The 14226-nt window shown below is 43.4% G+C and overlaps 1 protein-coding gene across 1 annotated transcript in view; it reads right to left on the reverse strand.

The window, feature by feature from the left end:
* Nucleotides 1-13797, reverse strand: part of LOC142092951 (V-set domain containing T-cell activation inhibitor 1-like) — a 37888-nt gene extending 24091 nt beyond the window's left edge. Inside the window, exons 1-2 of the mRNA XM_075173702.1 lie at nucleotides 13702-13797; nucleotides 11071-11220 (exon numbers count right to left, since the gene is read on the reverse strand). The gene's annotated coding sequence lies outside the window, so the exon portion shown is untranslated. The remainder of the gene's footprint in view (nucleotides 1-11070; nucleotides 11221-13701) is intronic.
* Between the last annotated feature and the right edge of the window lie 429 nt (nucleotides 13798-14226).

Raw genomic sequence — 14226 nt, forward strand, 5'->3', positions numbered from 1 at the left:
AGCAGAGTTTTTTGTGAATTATTTTTAGGTGAGGGCTGTACTTAGCTAAAGTGCTGCTCTTCCAGAATTGGAAGATGACTCTCAGCTCTGTTTGGGGTATGGTGTTTTTGTTTGGTGTGTTGTTTTTTTTTTTAAATCCAAACATACCTCCTCCCATTCCTTCTCTTCCCCTTCCCGCAGTGGACTACTTTGCAGTAGAAGGGTCTCTTCCCCCAGAAGAAAGCAGAGGAACAGTGTAAAATGGAAGCCACAATTCCTTATGCTGTCACATTTCTTGGGGCAATGTCTTTCTGTGACTTCATTTTCCTATTGCAAATAAGCACTGGCAGCCTTGCAAGCCTCCATATTCACAGGGCACAACTGATCTCTCTTTTTTTTTTTTTCCCTTCTTTTCCCCCTCCTCCTTCTCCTTTAATATTCTACTCTATAGGGTGTCTGGCTGTTGGCTTATGCACTAACATGTTTTGAACTGATAATGGGTTAGACTTCATGCACTTCTCAACAGTGACTCTAACAGCTCTATCGCAGCTGAGGCAGTGAGAAAACAAGCTTAAGTTTTTTGGACCCAAACTCTGTTGGATCCAATTTCTGGTTTGAAGCAATAACGTCTGGTGTGCTTTGGGGCGGTAATGTTGCCTCAGAGAAGTTTGGAGCTGCTAGAGGCAAAAGCCAGCAGAAACTACTGTCCCAAGCCTCGGAAAATCTGGAGAAACCACTTCTCAATTCTTGGGCTAGACCACATGGTTCCTCTTCTCCCCTGTAGCACAGAGGTGACTGTAGTGCCAGAGACGGTGGTGTGATTTAGCCATGCAATGTGGTGATGGAGTTGAGGCAATGCAACAGGACAAAGAACTCCAGAAGCATATGAGATGTAGCTAAAGATGACCTGGGCTAGTCTACAATGGCAACCCAGTGCTAGGGAAGGCCTGAGGTGGAGCTATAGCAGGTGATTCTGAAAAACAGGTACATTTAACTATGTACCCCTCACACCTCTGATCCTTAAAGTTAGCAAATGCTAATTGCTATTATGACTTGGACAATGTTTCTGTCCCTGCTCTGGCTTTGCTCCTAATTAGCTCACATCGGCAGTAAAACTTTACTTTATGCAGGACTACATGAATTATGGATGCTGGGGGAGTACAAATGCGATGTAAGCCTGGCCAGTATCTGAGATACCCATGCCATCCCTCAATAGTGTTTCCTGCTGTTATTGCTGGAGATGAAGAACTTAGGTTAGACTTGTATGATCCAGCAGAGCACTTCTTATTTGGGCAAGAGCTGCAGAATGTAACACTCATGTTTGTCTTGAACACAAGGAAATAAATAACTAGGACAGAGAGACTAGGAAGTCCAGCTGCTGTTACTACAACAGCAATACAGGTGATATTACAAAGGATGCCTGAAAAACAGAGTGTTACCAGCAGCCAGGTTGGAAATGCTTTGCGTTGGGTGTTGTATTCCCTAGTAGAATGGCTGTGTCGAGGGAAGACAAACTGTTGTTCCATAACTGCTGGAAGAAAACCACACAAAAGTGCGTGAAACAGGCAAATGAATTCTGGCATGGACTCTCTGATGTCTCCTGCTGTTAATGCTTTTGCTCTCTAACGCAAATTCTCTGGACTCTGACTTTACAGGGCTGTCTTGATTTTATCTTTTCTCTTGCCTTGAGAACAGTGCTAACAGAATCTACTCTGGGGTGATGGGGGTTTTTTTGCTTATTTTTGAAAGGCTTGTCAAAGGGCTACAAGGGATGTTGGGGTGAAGAGGGAGGAATTAGGCAGATGCTTTGCTTGATCACATAAGACTTACTTTTCTCAAGAAACCAAGTTGTGAACTGTTAATTGCATCTTCATACAGTTGGCTGATATTGATCTTTCTGGATTGTAAAAGAACAGAAAAGATAAGCCAGTCTTTGAATTTAACAAATAAAGATGACAACCCAATATGCAAATTAATTATAGCTCCCAAGAACTATGTGGGGGATGTAAGTCCTAAAAGTTGCTGGTTTTCAAGGGGTCTTTAGTTTGCTTTTCTAAGGTGATATAATTCAGTGAAGTGGAGCTCTGGTAGCGAATTGTCTCATTTCCTCAAAGGGAGCTTACTTCAGTTGTAGCCATGTAACCCTTTCACCAGTTACTATGTTTAATACCAGAGAGCATAACACTTGTCATTTGACAGTAGGACATAGCTGAAAGTAAGCTGGAGAATTGATATCTGAAAGCAACCAGATGATGACAAGCTTATGAATGTTACCCAGATGTCTTGTGTTGTGATAGCATCTGACGGTCGCTTGGTAGTGGACAATAGGGTCGTCTTGAGGGTTGTGGTGGAGGTCACTTTAGATGTGGCCCTGGGCCCCAGCAAAGTACCTTAGCAATGAGTCACTGGAGCAACTTTGTACAACTCTGCTGTAAAGGCAACTTGTAGGCAGGCTATACCTACACTAGGAGAGCAGTGCATGGGTAGCTGCTGTCATCTCTTCTCTATAATCAAGAGTCCGCCAAACTTAACCCTTCTCGGTGTCACAAATGCTGAACAGAACTTTTATATATTTATGCTGTTTTAAGTGTGTTGGTAAGTAATGACTTGAAAAGAAAGAGGAGCAGCTTGTGCAAAACCACAAGCTTTCACACTGTGAAAGATCAGCCTGACCTCTCTGCGGTTCTACACTTTCAATATAGGAAACCCCCTGTGAAAGTTTAGGTAAACTTAGTTTTACAGTGCATTTTCAACTAGCCCCAAACTGGCAGTTGAGGGTGTGAAATGCACATCCCAAATAAGGCTTGCAAATTCAGCAGTGCATCGCACTGCCCATCGCAGCTTGGTCTCTAGGCCTCACCTTTCCCCATTGAGGAGGTAAGCTTTGTGAAGGGATTAGATTATCAGCCTCACGAATGACAGGTATGGTCAAACATCTTTGCAATCAATGAACTGATATAAAGCAAAATAATCTGAAATCTTGTAGGGATATAGTCCTGCACGATGGGGCTCTGCACTGAGCCCCTGGTTCTGCAAATAGCAGCCTCCTTCAGGCACAGGAGGCAGCTGCCTAGGGCACTGGTCTGCAAGGAGCAGCTAGAGTCCGAGGAAGCTGCAGCCACCAAGATGGAAGGATCGGCAGCTGCTGTTTGGGGAGAAGGTGGTAGAAGATGAAGACAGCTTCTCTGCAATCCTACTTTACCCCTTCCCATCCCTTCCTCCTCCCCTTTGCTCTGTAGTGGCAGCCCTTTCCTTTCCAAACCAGCAACATTTAGCTTCACTAGTGTTGAGAAGTCTTGACAGTGCTCTAGCTGAGACACTGCTCGTGTGACATCTCCCTGGTCCCACCACACAGACTTATCTACCTTGAATGCCTGCTCTTTCCCTTCCATTGGCTAACACGCTGTGAAATACCTTCTGAAATACCCTCTCACATCAGGGTGTTTTCCCCTAGGATGATCCAAGCCCAAGGATCCTTCTGCAAGGGCTCCTTCTGCAAGGGCTGAACAGGCTGCAGCTCCCCTGGTTGTGATCTAGTAGCTCTGGGTAGCTGGAGGAGCTGGTTTGGTCTCTACAGTGTCATAACCAAGATACAAGCTCTTCTGCACAGTAGCAGAAGTGGCACATCTGTTTTGGCACCCTTCAAGCTCTTGGCTGGAGTTGTGCACAAGTGATGAGGCTTTGCATCACCTATTGGAAATCCAGGAATATGTGGGTTGGAGCATTACAGTGATTTGGTCTGTGCCACTGATTCTGGAAACGCTATTAAGTATATGTGTTGTACAGCAGCAAACTGCTAGCTGGGCATGTGATGTGCCTTCGAGTATAAAGGGCACAAAGATGCATCTTATTGTTCCAGCAATATAAAAAACCAAGATGTGCGTGAGTGGAAATCTCTGATAATATCACCTCAAACTCTGCATCCTTGGATATCTTCTCCAAGAATGTCAGAGAAGCAATATTTGGGAGGCCACCCATAACTGAGCAGATGGTTATGACTATGTAGTTTCAGGGCCAGTCTTCCCAAATGTTTCTCTGTCCACATATCCTAAAGCCATGATATAAACATCCTAGTTGTGATAATTCTTGAAAACTGTTTACTCTCAAGCTCTTCTGATAGTCTCTGCTTTAGTGATCTCTTAAGGTGCACACTTACCCAAATCAGAGACAGAGACAAGATCTTAGCCTTCTGTCGTATCATACACATTCTGAGAAGTGTAAATACCGGTGAATAGCCCTGCTTTCCCTAAGTGAGAGCAAGACATGTGAAATACCAGCTGAAGGGATTGTGTTTCTGTATATGTGAGATCATTGTTTGTCTTGAGGTTTCTCTAACTAAAAACTTCTGTTACACTTTTTAAAAAAGAAAAACTACTTTCCTTTATTCGGTTCTTGCAGAAGATCCATTTAAGATCATAGGCCAAATGCTTTAAAGTGGTATTTATCCATGTGCAGAGTATAGAGACAGGACCATATCTGGTGAGGTTCTCTGGCACCTTGTAGTATGCTGTGGATATTTTGTTAGGATTGAAGGGTCCAGTCTTGCATGTCTCAAAGTACTTATGAGTGTTTTTCTGATACAGTCAAACCCTCCTAAAACACAATATTATTCAATGCACAGCTGTTACTGCTAGAGTAAACAATTGATTTTCTGCTTTGCCATCAGATTCTAGGGAAGTAGACACTTCTAGGGAGATGTCTAACAAAGCTGTAGCCAGGAGATTTTTGTCACTGTAATATGCCACTTGGTTTTAGTCTTGATAGATGTAGCAACTGAGTGAGTCTTCCTACTACTGCTGGGAAGAGATGTGCTCCCTGGGCCACCCCTGTTTTCCACAGCTGAGCTGCCTGAATCCACATCCTCTCTTGCCACTAATGCTTAATGAAAACCCATCTTTTGGAGGTGGCCAAAGCCTGAGTTCTGAGTGTTTGTGGTAATGTATGACAAGACTTGGAACCTCAGAAATGACTAAGCTTGGAATCAAAACTATACAGAAACTTTGATTTGGAAAGACAGGATTCCTTCTCCCATTTGTATTTGCTTACTAGTAAAAAGACCTGATGCATTCAACGAAAACTTAGGTTGATTGGTCTTTGATGCTGTGGAATGTGGAGGTTACCTACTGCTTACTCAAACTGCATCTTGTAATTTTGCTGGGGAAGTGGGAAGAAGAGTGTTTAACGGGACTTGCTGTGCAACCTACTGCATCCCTAACTCTCACAGGGAAAGGGATGTCATGTCCTCAGATAGGAAAGTACAAAGTGCTAATTGATTAGAAATGGCTTTGTACTTAATTTACTGGCAGCTGCCAAACTTCTTGAGGACTCATTATAATGCAGGCAAACCAAGCATTTTGTTTAGATCTTTACAGGGCTATTAAATGGCATTAAACATTATAGCTGCCGTTTTTGTAGACATGCATGTCTGTTGTTTGTGAGAATGTGTAACGGAACAAGCTCTCTTTTTTTTTTCCTCCCCTTACTGACATGTTTGTGGAGAGTTAACTAGCAATTAGTAGGTGTGATTGGTACTGTGCTTTAACTATAACTGTTAAAGTAGAAGCTTATGGGTTGAACACAAGGGAGAAGTCATTTGTAGAAAGCACTCAAACTATGTAAACTTAAATGGCCTAGTTTTGAAGCACTTCCTCTGAGCACCCATGGAAATCTTCTCTAGATGTTAACATGCTGATCTCATGCCTGCAATTCAAAGCCCTTACGTCCCTGTCCTACTAGCAGATGGGATTTGAAGAGCCTCCTTAGTTATGTATCTTACAATGCCTCAGACTTTGAGGACCTCAAAGCTGACCTTGGCACTTCTAGGACTGTTTATTTAGAGGACTGAACTAGGAGTGCTATGTGTTGGTCTTGCACAATCCTTCAGCTGTAAACAGTCATTTGGGAGACAAAGTTGAGGTGGCAGCTGGAGAAGGACAGTGAACTACTTAGAGCAGCTCTGAAGTGGAACACAGAGGTTTTAGGAACTGAAGCAATCCTATTTCTAAGCAGTTTTCGGGGGGGGCAAAATATCTGAGGATTAGCTTTGCAGCCTTGCAGCCCCCCAGGCTCTAGAGCCACCTGAGATGAAATACTTGCCCTGGCCTAAACAGGGTAAGTCACAGGGTGTCTCTGATCTGCACCTTGCTGGTAGTGAGCTGATGGTGGTCTTAGCCATGACTTGTGTTACCTCAGCTGTGCCCTATTTCTTACACCCGCTCCACCCCAAAATATCCTGTACCATGGGCTGCAAATGCAAGGAGGATTGGAGCTGAAGTAGCACTTTTACACCCCTGGAAATGACCCCTAACACAAGGACTATTTCTGGGTAGAAACTTGTTTAGGCCTCTCTCAACACAGAAGAAGAGTAAGGGAAAATGGGAACTAAAACAATAAAACTGAATTTTAATCAAGGCATCCTTCTCTCCCTTCTGGGGTGTGGAACAGATCTGTAGTTGGGGTGAGGTAAGGACCCACTGCCAACCATGACAAGCCAGCAGAGTTGCACTGACTTAGATCAATTTGTGCATGTCACTTTGCATCTGAATCAAGATGTTCAATTTCAGCTGTGAAAGCAGTATTCGGAAGACACCTGTAGATTAATGTGGTGGCTTCATACCATGATCACCATGAAACTTGCAGCTGTAGTGGGGTACTTAAAGGGTGAAATTAATTGTGTGGAGGATAATCTCTGAGGACAGAAGTTTTCCATGAGGAAAGTCAAAGATCCTCCAGCCAGACCTGCCATACAACCCTGCTAGCTCTTTAATTAGGTATTTTGCTTTTGGTTTGAGAATTTTAAGGCTTCATCCAGACTGTAGTGCAGCCACATCTTGGTATCATAAAAGGAGCCTGTGCTCAGCAAGGTGCTGCTGCTCTTGGCCTTAATGGACCCCAGCTGTGGGCCCATGAGCTGTTTGTATGGAGTTAGGTTTCCTCAGAGTATACTTATTGGGTGGATGACAAAGCTCTAATACAAATGAACACACTCTTTTCCACTTCGTTCCTCTGTGAGGAGCGAAGAAATGGCAGAGGAGGTAGGAAAATGAGTGTTATAGTATAGGAACTTAGGAGTTTTAGTCACAGATGAAATGCTAACACCTGACTCTCTAGCTTGGCACAGCTATTTCCCAGCCTGTCTTGCAGAGGAGACCTTTCCAGGGAAACCTTTCAGCCTCAAAGTTTTTTAGGTTTTTTTTTCCTCCCTCTCTCCCGTCAGAGAACTTGGAAAATACAAGAGATGCAGCACAACACGGGTACCCCAGGGAGCTCTCATTCCCATCCTCTCAATTGCATGTTGTTGCAATCTTCGTTGCCAGGAAAGATTCCTTCCTTATCTCAAACAAAAAATCACTCTGTAAAAGAATATGAATTTTGCTGTAGGAGACAGTAGAAACTCTAATAGCTTCTACTCTATACATCCCAGCACAAAGGGGCCTCAAACTCCTACAGGGTCATGCTCTGCTTTTAAAAATCTCTTGGAAATATAACTCCAATGCAATTGCTGCAGGATGTGCAGCTGTCTGAGCCAGCTTTTAAGCCACCGTTTTGCATTTTGCTAACAGATGAGCCGTGTGTGGCAGCGCAGGAGTTGGAGTAGGCAGCAGTTAGTGTGGTTAGCCTGTGCCAAACACTGCGCTGGCCCAGGCAGCTGGCTGCAGCGCTGCTAACTAGCTGCAATTCTGCCAGCTGCAAGGAAAACTTAGCTTGCAGCCTGGATAGTCAGAAGCATTGCTGTGGGTGATTGAATGAGGAGTGCATGGGAGTGAATTAACCTTAGAATGGCCCTTGCTGGCTATGTGGTAGAGCAGGGAAAGTGGTCACATTCCCTGTCGCCATCTCCTCTCACTTCTTGGGTTTCACAAATGCTTCTGGGCGTCTTTTTGCTTTCCTTTTTTTCTTTGGAAGTCCTAAATGTGTATTTCTGGTGGGTGGAGAGGAGGAATGTGGCTCTTAGGCAGATTCCTTCATCATAGCTATTTTAGAGGTATGTCCTCCTCGGGATAGTAAAGTGCATTTGGGTGAGAGGAAATCGTCACCTTTCAGGAAGTAAGAGTTCATGGTAACTGCAAGAGTGTGTTTTGGGTGCAGTTCAGTGTTGTTTGCACTGTTAGTTTGCTGTAACAGACAGAAAAAGACAATGCCTGCTCCTCCAAAGCTGGGCAGCTGGAACATGCTGAGCCTGCAGGTGTGCACAATAGTCAGTTTGCATGCATGCAAGGATGTAGAAGGCAAAATGCAGCAACTCCCTATAGACCCTGTAAATCTACTCTTTAAAAAGAACAACCAAGTTTAAGCTGGGCTGCCTCAGCAAGGGAAACGTAGGGAGTTCTGGGTGTCTTCCCTTTCTAATGTCAAGATAAAATAATCCTCTTTTCAGAAACAATGGCAAGGATCTGCTTGGCTCTAGCTCAGGGAGCTCTTTAACTGTTGTGACAGCTGACCTTGCTCTGGCAAGGCTACTGAGAAAGGAGCTGAAAGCAAGTTTGCTTTAACAAAAAGCTTCTGGTTCAGAACTTAAGCACATGGCAATGTAGAACACAGAGAAACTCGGATGTTAGGAAATGATATCTGGGAGGCCAGAGGTGAAGAGATTATACTTCAAACACACTTAGTTGAGAAATACATTTGGACTCTACAACTAACTAACTTTATTCATAAACTGAGGGGAAATAAATCAAGCAAATAGCAGTCTCCTTCATCTCGTTGCGCCTAGTCTTTCCAGCAGCCTTGCAAGGAAATTGTACGTAAAATAAGATAATATGGAAAACTGCACAAGGAGAAGAAAATACCTGCATGCAAAACTTAGTTGTAGAAATAATTTTAAAAATTAAAAACCCTAGTGTTCTCTGGATGAATAATTTGCCTGTTTTCTCCATCCTCCCCACTCTTCATTAAAGTTGCACTCTTCAACTACACCAAGCAAAAGCTAAATTACACCAGTCACCAGCACTCATTGTTTACAGAACAAAAGTGAATTCGGAGTGAAATTTTGGTAAACTGCAGTAACCGAAACTAAAATACTTGAAAAGAATCCTTGCAAATGACACTAAGTCCTGTGGTTTCATCCACTGCAGGTGCTCTCTTTCAGGATGCTACTGAGTGCTCTTACTGTTATGCTGTGTCAATGCCTGCTGTGCTCGGTAGGTGGGCTGGGTGCCTGGGTGTGTTGAAGAATTCTGCTTTCCAGGGCTATATTACTATATGGGATGCTGTAGTCATAGGTTTTGGTGTTAGCTCTTGATGCCTTTGAAGATCTGTGCAAATGGCATTTTACTCCTCTTGAAGTCTTACTTATGCATTGTCCTGCCTGCTAACAGAGCAAGTCTCTCACTGAAAGGGCATAGCTGAGCCACCTTCACTTACACTAAGCGTAAAGGGTCCAGAGGATGTGGTAAAGCAAATCGGATAGAGGCAACATTTGCTGGAGTTTATGCACAAAGCTTAGCAAGGCGGGAGGCTGACAACATGGGTTCAAGGGCTTCCCTCCCATACACACCTGCAAGGAGGTGGACACTCTGGGACTGTGGCTGTGCTGAAGTAGTATCTGTTGCCGAAGGTGCTGTTATGTTGTAGCTAGAAAAGCTGTGGTGGGTTGAGCTTTTCTGCTGTGCATGAGGGAATTTTTTTTCCTGTGGTTGCTTTAAAAGCAAAACCAAAAAGTGGTAACCCACAGATGGGGGATTTAAACAACAACAACAAAAAAAAAGTATGGCTTTAAGACAGGGATGTTAGGAAATCTTAACCGAACTTAGAGTGCGGTCACATCCCTTGTAAGAAGTTGCATAATTTAACATGCATAGAGTCAAAGCAAGCCTTCCATGCCTGGAAACTGTCTAGCTTGGAGTCCTTGAGCTAGCTATGTATTCATTGTTCTCAAACTGTTTGTGCTGGAGAGGCAGAGTTGTTCTGAGCAATCTGCATTCCTATGGGCTGATAGGTACACGGAAACCTCTGCAGTTTAGGACTTGTATATATTCTTGTCCTTCTAGGATAGATTATATTTTTTCCAATTTGTGACTTTTCTTTTTTAACTTTCCTTACCCCTCCTCCCTTACTCAGCAGGCATTTTGAAACAGATAATGACTAAGGGCTATACACTTTCTTCCTTCAGTCTTATTGGGTACCTCCTTGAAGACGCTGTCCTAGTACCAGCAATTTATTTCATTCTGTTACAGATTACTTTAGCAACTAGCATAGGGACAGACTGGTAGAAAAGTCTGGTGGTTGGAATCGGAGTTTAGAAAAAAGAAAATACAGAGACAATAGAGGGAAAGGCAGCTGAGAAAACAACCAAATCTGGAATTAGCTACAGCCATAAAATGGAGATTCCTTTTAGTGATGCTGAAGGTGGCTGTAATTTTATTTGTTCAGTACTCTATGTGAGCAGTAAGGAAAAGGAAAACTTAAGAGGAAAAATACCCAAACAAACCCAAAAACCCCACCATCAAAACCAACCTCTCCTTTCTTCTCCCCTCCCCCTCCCAGCAATAAACCCAATTAAAAACCCAAGCCAGTGTGAGTGCTGGTATGCCTCTGCTAACCACCATAGGTGGTACGGATGTCTCGGGCCAGGGCTGAGCAGCCAAAGATGCCCACGCAGCCGTGTGCCGTGCTGATCTGGGCTCCTCTCCCAGGCCAGGAGCAGCAGAGCCCTGTGAGTGTGGTGAGGAGCTGCAGTTAGTAACTCCCCATCAACACAGGGAATTCATGCCAATGTAACGCTGCACAGAGGCAGTGGCACTTCTCCAGACCCTGTTAGCACAGGCACTTCTGATCCATGCCTTGCCGTGCGGTTAAGATGCGCCTGAAGGTGCTGAGGTGCCGTTTTAAAGACATACAGGCAGATGTGAATTGAAATCAATGACTGGAAGTCCCCGAGGCTCAGTCTGCTTTGAAAAATCTGACTGCAGGTACCTCTGCAATGTATATACATCCCCACATGCCTCTGAAAATTGTCAGTGTTCAGTGAGATATTTCACTGAGTATATATTCACATTCAGTATGTATGTGTATGTATATTTAAGGGACTATGGCAGAAAAATATCTCATTGTTCAGAAGCTTTTTTCTTCTCCTCTCCTCCTTTCTCTCACCTGTTGAAACAAAGCTCTGTCCGTTGACATGTGCCTGCAGTGTCCCGTCGCCCGGACTGGACTGCCACCTTCTGTGTATGTTTAGGAATGCCCAGCTTCCATAGGCAGTGGTTGGCTCTATAGGCTCCTTGTTCTGAGTGGGAAGGAAGGCTGTAACACAATTCAGAAAAGGAATGTAACTGGGGGTGTGAGAGAGAGAAACCAGCTCAACTTTTTCAAAGGGTTCTTAAATACTAATCATAAAAGCATAGAATGGGTTGGAAGGGACCCTTAAAGATCATCTAGTCCAAGCCCCCTGCCATGGGCAGGGACATCTTCCACTAGATCAGGTTGCTCAAGGCCCCTTCCAACCTGACCTTAAACACTTCCAATGATGGGGCATCCACAACTTATCTGGGCAACCTGTTCCAGTGTCTCACCACTGGCATCATAAAGAGTATATTTCTGCTGTCCAATCTAAATCTGCCCTCTTTCAGTTTAAAACCATTGCCCCTTGTCCTATTGCTACAAACCCTGGTAAAAAATCTCTTTCTGTCTTTCTTATAAGGCCCTTATAAGGCTTTAAGTATTGAAAGGCTGCAATAAGGTCTCCCTGGAGCCTTCTCTTCTCCAGGTTGAACAACCCCAACTCTCTCAGCCTTTCTTCAGAGGAGAGGTGTTCCAGCCCCCTGACCATTTTTGTGGACCTCCTTTGGACCTGCTCCAACAAGTCCATGTCTGTCTTCTGCTAGTAGTAAGCTACAATGATAAGGTGGGAAAAAGCCAACAAGCCCCCTAAAGAATTGCCTGCACTGTTGTGTGTGGTTGGTTTTTTAATTTTTTTTTTTTTTTAAATATATAGGTTTTTTTTTCTTTTGGAGAGTAAAATGTTCTTCCAGCCTCCCCCACCCCGGAATGGCTTCTTTGGCAGACAAAAAGTCAAGAAGTGGTGACTTCCACCAAAAGATCAGTCTCTCTCGAATGTAGTATACATCAATGCAATCTTATTTTAGGACTTTCATAACTGGAGATGGCATATTGGAGACTATTTTGTAGTACTCATCTTGGAAAATATTTCAGTGGCCTGGTCTGCATTACAAGAAGAGGACTTGCAGATGAAAATTTTCTACTACCTCCTCTCCCTTTCTAGAAATAATTAATTTCTCTAGAAGGAAAAATCTGTGCTGATCTCTGCCTTTACATTGCTTACACTTGTATTATCAGGTTAAACTCAAAACAATAGCAAGCTTTTTGATTTCATAAGAACTGAAATCTATAGCCTTGTGGTTTCCCTGCTCACTCAGGATTCTGTTTGAGTCAACTGGTGAAATACCTCTGTCAACTTAGTCTTCAAAAAGGCAAAATTATCTGGTATGAGCTGGCTCCTGAGGGGCCTGAATTCCAAGTTCGCACAGAGGTACGAGAAATTGGGCTTTGTGACATCAGTGGCTTTGTACTTTTCCAAGGTGACTCTCTTCTACCCTCCTCTCTCCCTGCATTACCTTGGGTACAATTTCCTCTGAAGAAGGGACAAGCTATCAAGAATAAAAATAGATTTTTAAAATGGAAAAGTTGTTTTAAATGCCCTGCTGTGTGGATTGGTATGTACATCTGTGGTTGTGTGGTTTTTTTTATTCATCTAATATAAACCTTCCATTAAAACTCAACGGCAACAAGTTTGTCTGAAACCTATTTGTGCAACAGTATCTTGTTATCTTCTTTTTCAAAGTCCACAAACATTTGTCACAGAAACCGTGGTGATTCATGACTTAAGCAAATCCTCCTATGCGGTTGCTTGCCCTCTCTCTGGCCTTTTCACTCTCACACTTGTTTTCTTCACTAGCTGCAAACTGAGACCTTGGGTTTTGTGCAGCACTGACTTTGCACTGCTCGGTGCAGTGGAGCTCCTCGCCTTCCTCGCACAGGGGATTTTAGCTGCTGTTGCACACTGTCAGTTTGTAAACAGTGACCATTCAGAACCTGAAAAGTTACGTAGGGTTTTGTTTTTGGTGTGACTAGTATGCTGAATGCCTTGTCCGAGCCTTTTATCTTACTCAGCTGACCTTTCGAGGCAGTAAGTGTGATTATTTATTTTCAGCCTAGTATTCACTAAACCGAAACTCCCCATTCGGTCACTTCTGTCCGTGCGTCAGTTTAATGACTAAAGAAAAACTAAACCAAAAAGAGCAGAAATAACAGCAAAACTGTACTCGGTGAGTAAATTAGTTGGAGTTGCCTTTTGGGGTGTCAGATGAAAGCTGTGAAATCTGCCTTGTGTTTTACCGGTAGCCTTAGCCTCACTTCTCACTTTGCAGTCCAAGTGCACCCCAGCTGGCAGTCAGTGAAGGGGAGTGGAGCTACAGAGCCGAAACGTTTTAACTGGGAAACCCCTCAATCTGTATTTTTCGTCTCCAGCAACCTGCCACTCATGACAAAGGAAGAAGAAAAAAAAAAAAACAAAACAACCAAATAACAACAACAAAAAAAACCCCAAACACAAACCAAACAGCCAAATCAAACCCAGATTGTTTCTTTTTCATTTTTCCCACATTCACATCATCTGAAGCAATTGTAAAAGACCTTAGACAAAAAGGCATAGCCAAGATACTGCAGTTTTCGCACTTTCTAGTACAAGATAGAAAACTTACTTACCTATGTGGAATTTCCTGGTATCCTGTCTGAATGTGCAGAGGTTCAAATGTGCTGCTGCGAGGAGCGTCTGCCTCGAATGAGGAAGTGCTGAAGCAGGGCAGGATGTGGAGCAATGACTCAGATATCGAGGGCAGTGTTTCTTGACTAGCGGAGGAATAAAAGGAATTATTGACAGAGCTCACTATAGTATGCTCAGCTGACGTAAGGACTTGCTAGCTACCACTTTACCAATAGTAAAAGCTCAGGAACATTCAATATTTCACTCTTCATCTTTTCCCAAACTTTAGCTGCTTATGATAATGCAACATTCTGGAACATTCTGGTATTGCAGTCCTTTCTAGGAGGACTATCTACGTTTTGTCTGATAAAACATATGTCCCTGTCAAGAAGCACTTCTTTGCATGGATGTGCCACTTGAAGATGTTCAGAATAAGGATTTTGGTAATGCTTCTGAAACAACTCTCACCTATTAGCTCAAGCAGGCACTTGAGACTTTGGTTCTTTTCATTAGAAAAATAAAATGAT

Source organism: Calonectris borealis, chromosome 1, assembly GCF_964195595.1.
Source record: "Calonectris borealis chromosome 1, bCalBor7.hap1.2, whole genome shotgun sequence".
Classification (NCBI taxonomy): Eukaryota; Metazoa; Chordata; class Aves; order Procellariiformes; family Procellariidae; genus Calonectris; species Calonectris borealis.